This window comes from Chiloscyllium plagiosum, chromosome 1 (assembly GCF_004010195.1).
Source record: "Chiloscyllium plagiosum isolate BGI_BamShark_2017 chromosome 1, ASM401019v2, whole genome shotgun sequence".
In the NCBI taxonomy this organism is placed as follows: domain Eukaryota; kingdom Metazoa; phylum Chordata; class Chondrichthyes; order Orectolobiformes; family Hemiscylliidae; genus Chiloscyllium; species Chiloscyllium plagiosum.
The window spans coordinates 128,144,252-128,156,068 of record NC_057710.1 but is presented as its reverse complement, the minus strand read 5'-3'; the positions used below and the strand labels follow the sequence as shown (position 1 = coordinate 128,156,068).

Genomic DNA, 11,817 nt, shown 5'->3' with positions numbered 1-11,817 from the left:
GAGGAGAAAGTGAGGTCTGCAGATGCTGGAGATCAGAGCTGAAAATGTGTTGCTGGAAAAGCGCAGCAGGTCAGGCAGCATCCAGGGAGCAGGAGAATCGACGTTTCGGGCATAAGCCCTTCTTCAGGAGATCAGGAGATATGGACAATCTGCTTAAAACATGGGATCAGGAGTTGGGACTAGAAATCTCTATAGAAACGTGGAATGACATTTGGGAAAACGCCAGAAGAATCATCATCTGCAACAGAACTCAGGCTATCCAACTGAAGATACTTCATAGGGCCCATATAGCACCGGATCGTTTGGCAAAATTTAAGGCAGGAGCATCTCCAATGTGTCCCAAATGTAAAATAGAGGCGGGCACTCTTGTACATTGCCTATGGACATGTCATAAGATCCATAGATACTAGACTAAAGTTGCAAGTACCCTGACAGAAATTTTAGGAACGGAAATTAAAGTGGACCCTGTATCTCTCCTTTTGGGCTTTTCGAACTTTCCCTCCCTGGATATGCACGGGAAGAGACTATTTTCTATTTTCTCTTTCTGTGCAAGGAAAAATATTTTGGTAAACTGGGTGGCTGAGGGCCCCCCTGGACTTTCTAGATTAATTATGGAATAGATTCCCCTTGACTTCCTTACAAATATGGTGCACCGAAAGACCGAATTATTTCATAAAATATGGCAGCCCTTCTTGAATTATATGAATACAGATATTCCGGCGATCCTAACAAGGGCTTTTATATAATTGAGATTACGAACCTGGCTGGTCCGGGGCCCTTTGGGAGAGGAATCCCGCACAAATACAGGTTTTATTACATTTGATGTTAACAGATTCTGAGCATGTATCTCACTATCCAATTTCTATGTTATCCGCTGTTTTTTTTCTCTTTCTCTTATTTGAATAATGTAAGAGACTTAAGTATACACTCTGGTTAGTTGTAGGTTAGATTGAGTTTTGGGTTAGATTGAGTTGTTGGTTAGTTGAGTTTTGTTTTTTTTTCTTTCTCGGTATTTTTCTTTTGTTAAATTTCTTTTGTTAAATTTTACTTATTATTTATTTAAGATTTAATTGTATATCGATGTTTGTACTTGAGAGTTTTGTTTATTTTTGTAAACTTGTAAAATGTTAAATTTCTAATAAAAATATCTATTAAAAAAAACACATCCTAAACTGACCAGAAGCTGAAGTGGACAAGCCATACAAATACTGTAGCTGGAAGAGGAGGTTAGGCATCCTGCAGTGTTTAGCTCACCTTCTGACTCACCAAAGTCTGTTTACCATCTACAAAGTTCAAGTTAGGAGGGTGATGGATGGGTGCAGCTCCATCGATACTCAAAGTATGAGATTCTTCAGGAAAAAGCAATCCATTTGATTGGCACTACACTCATAAACATTCAGTACTCTAACACCGATGCTCAGGAGCAGCAGTAGTGTACCATCTGCAAGACGCACTGCAGAAATTCTCCCATAATCCTGAGACAGCACCTTACAAACTCATGAAGGTTCCCCATGGGAGACTGGTGAGCAAAGTTAGATCTCACGGAACAAAGGGAGAACTAGCCATTTGGATACAGAACTGGCTCAAAGGTAGAAGACAGAGGGTGGTAGTGGAGGTTTGTTTTTCAGACTGGAGGCCTGTGACTAGTGGAGTGCCACAAGGATCGGTGCTTTTTGTCATTTACATAAATGATTTGGATGTGAGCACAAGAGGTACAGTTAGTAAGTTTGCAGATGACTCCAAAATTAGAGGTGTAGTGGACAGCGAATAGGTTACCTCAGATTACAACAGGATCTTGATCAATTGGGCCAATGGGCTGAGAAGTGGCAGATGGAGTTTAATTCAGATAAATGCAAGGTGCTGCATTTTGGGAAAGCAAATCTTAGTAGGACTTATACACTTAATGGTAAGGTCCTAGGGAGTGTTGCTCAACAAAGAGAGCTTGGAGTGCAGGTTCATAGCTCCTTGAAAGTGGAGTCACAGGTAGATAGGATAGTGAAGAAGGCATTTGGCATGCTTTCTTGTACTGGTCAGAGTATTGAGTACAGGAGTTGGGAGGTCATGTTGCGGCTGTACAGGACATTGGTTTAGGCCACTGTTGGAATATTGCATGCAATTCTGGTCTCCTTCCTATCGGAATGGTGTTGTGAAACTTGAAAGGGTTCAGAAAAGATTTACAAGGATGTTGCCAGGGTTGGAGGATTTGAGCTATGGGGAGAGGCTGAACAGGTTGGGGCTGTTTTCCCTGGAGCATCGGAGGCTGAGGGCTGACCTTATAGAGGTTTACAAAATTATGAGGGGCATGGATAGGATAAATAGACAAAGTTTTTTCCCTGGGGTGGGGGAGTCCAGAACTAGAGGGCATAAGTTTAGGGTGAGAGGGGAAAGATATAAAAGACACCTATGGAGCAACATTTTCAAGCAGAGGGTGGTACGTGTATGGAATGAGCTGCCAGAGGAAGTGGTGGAGGCTGGTACAATTGCAACATTTAAAATATATTTGGATGGGTCTATGAATAGCGCCGGAAAAGCACAGCCGGTCAGGAAACATCCGAGGGGCAGGAGAGTCACCTTTTCGAGCATAGGTCTTCATCAGGAATGTTTTGTGGGGTGGGGCAAGCGGACTGAGAGATAAATGCGAGGGAGTGGGGCGAGGGGGAAGTGTTAATAGGTTGGAGAGGAGGGTGGAGCGGATAGGTGGAAAGGAAGATGGACAGGTAGGACAGTTCAAGCGGGCGGTGCTGAGTTGAATCTGAGATAAGGTGGGGGGAGGGGAAATAAGGAAACTGGTGAAATCGACATTGATCCCAAGTGGTTGGAGGGTCCCAAGACGGAAGATGAGGTGTTCTTCCTCCAGGCGACGGGTGGCTCGGATTTGACAGTGGGGGAGGCCAGGACTTGCATGTCCTTGGCAGAGTGGGAGGATGAGTTGAAGTGTTCAGCCACAGGGCAGTGGGGTTGTTTGGTGCATGGTCTTGGGGATGTTCTCTGAAATGTTCTGCAAGTTGGTGTTCTGTCTCCCCAGTGTAGAGGAAACCATATCGTAAGCAATTCCAGGCTCCCCACAACACCCCACATTCCTGATGAAGAGCTTATGCTCGAAATGTTAACTCTCCTGCTCCTTGGATGCTGCCTGACTGGTTGTGCTTTTTCAGCACCACACTTTTATACCATAGTTGTAATGCCCAGAAGATGGCATGAGAGAAATCCTAAACTGTTGTCTTTAAAACTATATTCTTTTGCTTAAATTTTCTTAAAAGTGGGCACTTTGCTGAACTGACAACATGGATACCACTGATTACATGATGCCAGTTGACAACAATTTCTGGAATTTTCTGATGAGAGGACAAAAGCTTACATCGTTCTTCATAGTTAAAAGTCGCACAACACCGGGTTATTGTCCAACAGGTTTATTTGGAAGTACTAGCTTCTGGAGTGCTGCTTCTTCATCAGATAGCTAGGGGGGCAGGATCATAGCACACAGAATTTGTCGCACAAGATCATAATGCCATGCAACTGATAGGATATATTGAACAAACCTAGACTGCTGTTGTATTTCATCTTTTAGAATGGGTTGCAGGTTTTGATTCATTAAAATGTAAATCCCAGAACTTCTTTCAGGTCACATTCCTGAGATAACTTAAGGTTTTGTCAAAAAAGGTTACATCTCAGCTCAGACAATGTATTAAAGGTGTGAGGTTAGACTTTGTCTGTATTCCAATCTTGAGAACCAGCAATCTAGGTTTGTTCAATATATCCTATCAGTTGCATGGCATAATGATCTTGTTATAAATTCTCTGCCTTATGATCCTGCCCCCCTAGCTACCTGACAAAGGAGCAGCTGCTTCATCAGGTGGTTGCGCTAATCAAATAGGATGAAGGAGCAGGGCTCCGAAAGCTAGTGCTTCCAAATCAACCTGTTGGACTATAACCTGGTGTTGTGTGATTTTTAACTTTGTATACCCCAGTCCAACACCGGCACCTCCACATCATCATTCTTCAAGACATCCTTGCATGGTGTGAACCTTCCAGGCAAACCAATTTGTGACTTCTCCCTTTTCCTTTCCTTTTCGTTCTTTATTGGTTGCCTGTGTTTTGTATGTGTGTCACAACCACTTCTCCAGCTTTTGAAAGCAGTCGTAAACCCTATTTTGTTTTAACCCTAAATAATTTGCTGTGGGATCATTTTAAGTTGGATTTCCCAAAGCAGATTTAGGTAAACACATAACTATTTATTTTTAAATGGCAAAGGCAAAATACGAAACAAAATTAATATTTAAAAACCCTGTTTTGACCAGAAGAGGAAGACCGTAAAGATAATTCAATATACCTCTCTCTCTAGTCTGTGACAATAGATCATAATCTGGTAATATGGTGACATTTGTCCCACAGTCTTTTTAGTGATTTTTAATTTTTCTTCAACTATTCAAAATGATGCTGGATGATGGCAACATTGGAGACTTTTCACTATATTTTAATGTCTTTACACATGATGATAACATCATTCATCATCATGAAATCTGTGAGATGACCACTGATACAAATATCAGAATGCCAAAATATATGGTCTGAATTATTTATTTTCACTAAAAACACTTCAAATTTCTCTTCTACTGCTGTTGTCTGTCCTGTTGTCATCATTTTCTTTATATAGATAACTATTTGCTTTCCTATTTGTTTTAAATTATATACTACTTCTGAACATAAGCTATTAACATAAAATATACTATTTTTAAGAAATGGGCTTTTAATAGTGTTTGGCGATGAGGGTTCTTTGTTCTACAGCATTGACAAGAACTTTTAGAATTAGATGCCTGCCCTAATCCATGAATGGATTTCTCACAAATGTTGTCTGAGATTTTATATATAAAGAATTAAATAGACTCTGCTGATCTCTTATATTAAATTGATTTTTTTTTCCTCTTTGAACTGACCGGCGTTGTTTCCAGACTTCTGATTCATTCACTATCTCAATGTCTTTGACTGATGTTGGGGCTTCTTTGGACTACAATAAATCTGGCAAAGACTCATCAGCAATGCCCACAACACGGTGGCTCAGTGGTTAGCACTGCTGCCTCACAGCAGCAGGGTCCCAGGTTCGACTCCAGCTTTGGGTGACTGTATGTGTGGAGTTTGCACATTCGCCCTGAGTCTGCGTGGGTTTTCTTCGGGTGCTCCGGTTTCCTCCCACAGTTCAAAGATGTGCAGTTTAGGTGAATTGGCCATGCTAAATTGCCCGTAGTTCTAGGTGCATTAGTTAGAGGACTGGTTGGGCCAAGGAGCCTGTTTCTGTGCTGTAGGAAATCCAATCTAATTCTTCATTCGGTTATGAACAATAACTTTAAGTCAATATCATTCCGCTTCTCTACTAATCTGTAGTCTATTAATGAATCATTTATCAATTTGCCTAGATGCTGACTTCTTCGGTTAAATCTCGCTCTTTCAAGATTTTCAGTGTTCCTGAAGTTGAAACAATTGTCAGAGGCTTTCAGTATCTATTCAACAAAATCTGTATGTTCTTTTACTTCTTATCATTAACTATTTTCAAAACTGTGCACAGAAATCTATTAACTTTTTCAGCTTCTGATACATTATGTGATTTGGAAGCTAGTCTGTACATCAGAGATTGTTTCCTCCACACTATTGAATTCCAATGGTGTGTTTTACCCAGCTGAAATGAAGTCTTCCTAGAACAAAGAACAATATAGCAAGAATGCTATAAGCCTTTTTATTACCTGTCTACCTGTGCTGCCACCTTCAGTGCTCTGTGGACCTGCACAGCCAGATCCCTCTGCAAATGTATCACCTCACATTTGTCCAGATTAAACTCTATCTGCCATTTTTCTGTCCATGCCTCCAACTAATCTATATCCTGCTGTATCTTCTGACAATCCTCCTCACTATCTGCAACTCCACCGGTCTTTGTATTGTCTGCAAACTTACTAATTAGACCAGCCATGTTTTCCTCTAAATCACTTATGTAGACCATAAACAGCAGAGGTCCCAGCACTGATCCCTGTGGAACACCACTAGTCACAACCCTCCATTCTGAAAAGCATCCTTCCACCGCTACCCTCGGTCTCCTATGACTAAGCCAGTTCTGAATCCTTATTGCCAGCTCACCCTGATACCCTGTGACTTCACCTTTGGTACCAGTCTGCCATGAGGGACCTTGTCAAAGATTTTACAGAATGCCACATAAACAACATCAACCACTTTTCCTTCATCAATCATCTTTTCCACCTCCTCAAAAAACACGATCAAGTTAGTTAGGCACGACCTCACTCACACAAAACCATGCTGTCTAACACTAGTAAGTCAATTCGCTTCTAAATGTATACAGATCTTGTCCCTGAGAATCTTTTCTGATAATTTCCAGACCACCAATATGAGACTCACAGGCCTGCAATTTCCAGGATTTCTCCTGTTCTCCTTCGTAAACAATGGGACTACACTGGCTATTCTCCAGCCCTCTGGGACCTCACCTGTGGCTAAAGATGATACAAAGATGACTGTCAATGCTCCAGCAATTTGTTCTCTTGCCTTCCTCAACATTCTGGGATAGATCCCATCAGGACCCAGGGACTTAACTACCTTAATACTTTTTAAGATGGACAACACTTCTTCCTTTTTAATAGCAACTTGGCTTAGAGACTGGACACCCCCTTCCCTGAGATCATCCTCCATCAATTCCTTCTCTTTGGTGAATACTGACACAAAGTATTTAGAGTCATAGAGATATTCGGCATGGTAACAGATCCTTCGGTTCAACCCATCCATGCCGACCAGATATCCCAACCCAATCTAGTCCTACCTGCCAGCACCCAGCCCATATCCCTCTAAACCCTTCCTATTTATACACTATCCAGATGCCTTTTAAATGTTGCAATTGTACCAGCCTCCACCACTTCCTCTAGCAGCTTATTCCATACATGCACCATCCTCTGCATGTAAAAGTTGCCCGTTAGGTCCCTCTTATATCTTTCCCCCCCTCACCCTAAACCTGCACCTCCCTCTCCTGGCTCCACACAAATTCCCTCCATTGTCCTTGAATGGGCCAACCCTTTCCATGGCTATCCTCTTGGTTTTTATATATGTAGAAAAAGCCTTCAGATTCTCATAAATCCTGTTGCTAACAAATTTACATTCCCCCTCTTCGCCCTTGTAATCCCTTGTTTACATTCTTTCCTACTTTCCTTATATACTTGAAGGGCTTCGTCAATTCCCATCCTCTGAGACCTAACATATACTTCCCTTTTCTTTTTGACCAAGGTCATTAACATCCCGAGTTATCCAAGGTTCACATAACTTGCCATACCTATCCTTCATTCTCACAGGAACGTGCCGCTCCTGAACTCTTATCAACTGCCATTTTGAAATACTCCCACATATCTGATGTGGATTTACCCTCAAACAGCCACCTCCAATCAAAATTTTCCTGATCCTGCCTAATACTATTGTAGTTCGCCTTCCCCAAAATTTGACACCTTCATTCGAGGATTGCTGTTATCCTTATCCCTGAGTATCTTAAAATTCACTGTATTATCGTCACTACTCCCAAAATACACCCCACTGAAACTCCACCCACCTGGCCGGACTCATTTCCCAAAACCAGGTCCAACATAACCCTCCTCTGGTTGGACTGTTTACCTACTGTGTCAAGAAACCCTCCCGAATGGTCCTTATAAATTCTGCTCCATCCAAGTCCCTAGCACAAAGTGATTCACAGTCAATATAGAGAACGTTAAAATCATCCATCCCAACAACCCTGCTGTTTTTTTCATCTTTCCAAAATTTGTCTACACATTTTCTCCTCTCTCTCTCTCACTGGCTGTTGGGAGGCCTTTCCTTTTCTGTATTCCTTGCCTTGCTGCACGAGTCCTGTGATGTATCCTCCCTCAGTATAGCTGTGAGATACTCCTTTGCCAGGAATGCAACTTCCCCACCCCTTTTTACTTTCCAGTCTATCACACCTGAAACATCTAAATCCTGGGACATTGAGATGCCAGTCATGTCCCTCTTTCAGCCAAGTCTCTGTAATCGCAATAATGTCATGGTTCCAAGTACTAACCAAAACTCTAAGTTCATCTACCTTGCCTATTATACTTCTCATATTGAAACACATGCATTTCAGACCACCTCCTCTGCTCTTTTCAGCAGTGTTTCCCTGCCTGTTCTTGTTCTTAGAAGACAGTGAACACTGCAGATGCTGGAGATCAGAGTCAAAAGTGTGACACTGGAAAAGCACAGCAGGTCAGGCAGCATCCAAGGAGCAGGAGAGTTGACTAAGTAGAAAGGAAGATGGACAGGTAGGACAGTTTAAGAGGGCAGTGCTGAGTTGCAGGATTGGATCTGGGGTAAGGTGGGGGGAGGGGAGATAAGGAAACTGGCAAAATCGACATTGATGCCGTATGGTTGGAAGGTCCCAAGACGGAAGATGAGCTGTTTCTCCTCCAGGCGTCGGGTGGTTTGGATTTGGTGATGGAGGAGGCCCAGGACTTGTATGTCCTTGGCGAAGTGGGAAGGGGAGTTAAAGTGGTCGGCCACTGGGTGGTCCAGTTGTTTGGTGCGTGTGTCCTGGAGATGTTCCCTGAACCATTTTGCAATTTGGTGTGCTGTCTCCCCAATGTAGAGAAGACCAATTGGGAGCTATGGACACAATAGATGAGGTGTTTGGATGTACAGGAAAATCTCTGCTGGATGTGGAAGGATTCTTGATCCTGGTCATATTTGCCTTGCTTTCTACCTTTCCCTCCAATTCTCTATCTACTGCCCTACTCCTCTCCTTCCCATCCCCTGCCACACTATTTTGAACTCTCCCCAACCACTGTACCAAGTTCCCCATTTATCCCCTCAAAGGACATCAGGCTCGGTCCTGCCCAGTGAAACCAGTTTGTACAGGTCCCACCTCCCCTAGAACTGGTCACTTTGCCTCACAAATCTGACACCCTCCTCCTCACACCATCTTTTCAGCCATGTATTGATCCTATATATCCTGCTGTTTCTACCGACTAGCTCCCTGGCAATATAACGTCTTGATACCATACCTTTCTATGTGAGTATATTTTTGTTCATTTCAAATGTTTTTATTTTACAGTAATAGTAGTTTTGCTACTCATTTTTTGTGATAATGGAGCTTTCTCATGTGGCTACATTGAAGGATTCCCACATTCTCAGAGTTAAAATGTCCTTTACAGGTAAAGTAAGGGGGTTTCTGCCTCTTTCATGGCTTCACTGTTTTACTGAATAACTCTCAGGTCTGCCTAGTGTTTTATTCTGCTTAATGCCATTACTTTAATTGCTGGCTTTACAGTGTCCTTGGGTCTGTGACCTTAGAATAAAACTTTTTTGTGGCCTTTTACTTACTTTTTTTTCTGTTTACTTACATGCTGCTTGGTGTCCGCTCATGAAGGCAACCATGCTCAATCTGAGCTATAAGCAATTATTTACCCTTTCACTTTTCCAGAGTGGATTACTGCACCATTTTAATATTTCCCCAGGCCCATTAGAATTTTAAGCTTTACTCACAGAACTTCCAATATCTGTTCATTCACCCTGATCCCCCCCCGTGAAGAACATTCTCACAGAGCACCACCTCATGTTGCAGCCTGTACCAACTTTATACCAACACTTCTTCTCCAAGGAGATGTTGCTTTTCTGTGACAATCCATCTCTCACCAGATCGACAATGTTTTCGCTACTCATTGGAGTAAACTTCCTCGTTGGAGGATTGCTACAAGTGTTTCTTCTGTAGGGTTCTTAAATCTTCAGCTTTTCCTTGCTTCTAACTGTGCTCTATCAGCTCCTCACTTAAAGCTGAGTGGGAAGATCTCACAGCGCTGCTCACTATGAGCAGTCAAATCTAATTGACACCACTGCCCACGTTTGGTGCATGGGCATACCAGCTCGATATATTGTATAAGCTGATGCTCATGAAAGATTGCTGTCTACAGTCTCTTTAAGAATTGGAAAATACTTGGTTAAGGGTGGCAGGCAAAAATATTTCTTGGTCTAACTACAGATTCTTGTAGCTAACAAGATAAAGTTTATTGCAAAAGTTACAGGTTAGTATTGATATGATAGTCGTTGTTATGGAGAATTTGAGATCCTGAGTTGTTCTACCCCCAGGTGCACATAACGTCATCACAGTTGGTGAAGCGAAAACACCCTTCAGTATTAACCCTTTCATACCCTTATACCACAACGCTCAATTCACCTGACAGCACCCATGGAGTCAGAAATGGAGTTTGTGAACTAAATTTCCCAAGTTCTATGGAGCTGCCATTTGGGGAGGAAAGGAGGTGCGGTAAATTCAATCTGGTCACAGAGGCAGCCTCGTGCTTGTTCCTGTATTAGTATGCTTTTCCCAGATCCAGGCTCCCAGCAGTGACGGCAGTGCACATGCAACTGGCAGGTAGCCAATTTTGGGCTCTTAATATACCATCCATCAAAATCACAAACACCTTTTATCTGCAAAGTTGTCTCTCAGCGTTGTAACTGCATACCTGCCTGTGTAAATGTTCTGTGTGTTCTTAGTGGGGTGGAGTCGTAGAGAATGCGAAAAATCTTACAAAGCAATCACTTAGGCGTATTTGAGGAACAGCATCTTTGTAGTAAAGAACTTTGATAAATTTCCACATAAACGCCATTTGATCACAGACATCAAAATGGTTGTCAAGTCTTTACAAGCTAATTCTCCATTTAACTGTTAACTGCTGCAGAAACGATATTGCTTTCCTGTTCAGTGGTGACACACAGCATAATTTGGAGTCTCAATGCCACAAAATTTGAGGTCTAGGCTATTCTCTAGTAAAGATCTGTCCAATATTCAAATGGAGTTTTGTTCGTTCAACTTAGAGTAGTCACCGAAGTGGTTTCCCTTGCATCCTCACACATGGCTTGTATTGGATTTTCCTGGGATACAAAGAGAGTTACCTGACTGCTTACAGACTAAGCTAAGCCTGGCCAGACCAAAGAACTGGGAGAGATATTACCAGGCTCATAAAAAGAACTACTTGAAATGTTAACTCAGGGGGATACAGAAAGGAAAATAATTTCTCCTGCAGCTAACGTTTTTAAAAAAAATCCATATCAGACATCTTAGCCATCTAAAATAAGGACTCAAAAAATTAATCAGTGAGGTCAAAGTCTGTATTGATTGGCCACAGGCCATCCAACGGCTAAGTTGGTATACTGTGTATATCTTTTTACATTTTTTTTTGTTTCACTCATGAGATGTGGGTATCGCTGACTGGCCAGCATTTATTGCCCATCCCTAGTTGCCGTTGAGGTGGTGGTGGTGAGCTGCCTTCCAGAACTGCTGCAAGCCATTTTGTGTAGGTTGATCCACAATGCAAGTAAGGAGGGAAATACAGTCCTGCTACTGGTTTTAGGAGGCAGGATGAGTTGCAGAGGACCAATCAGGTCATGGGATGTAAATTGGGCATTTAATGATTAAAATGTGTCTCTATAACTTCACTTAAACAATCATTCCTAATCTCATTTTGGCTGACTTCCCCAGACTTGGAGAAAGGAAAAGAAGCAAGCGTGTTTGTCAATGCTAAGGTAATCGTAGGAAATATATGTGGAAGGTGAACCAATGGGACAAGAACAGCAACTGGAAGATACTTATCATGGTCATTTTTCTTTTACCTACAATACTGCAGCATTACCTTTATCTTTTGTCATCTTTGTTCATTTGAATCCCCGGTACGCAAACACCAAGTGTCACTACGTACTGAGGTTCTACCTGTCCCCGGTGTTGCGAAGGATGGGCCTGGCCTCGCTGCCGCGGAACGCTCAGAGTAGTTGGACCGT

General features: G+C 42.3%; 1 protein-coding gene across 4 annotated transcripts in view; it reads right to left on the bottom strand.

The window, feature by feature from the left end:
* The window catches only part of prdm5 (PR domain containing 5), a 345,097-nt gene that overhangs the window by 58,349 nt on the left and 274,931 nt on the right, over positions 1 to 11,817 (bottom strand). The gene's annotated exons all lie outside the window — the stretch shown is intronic.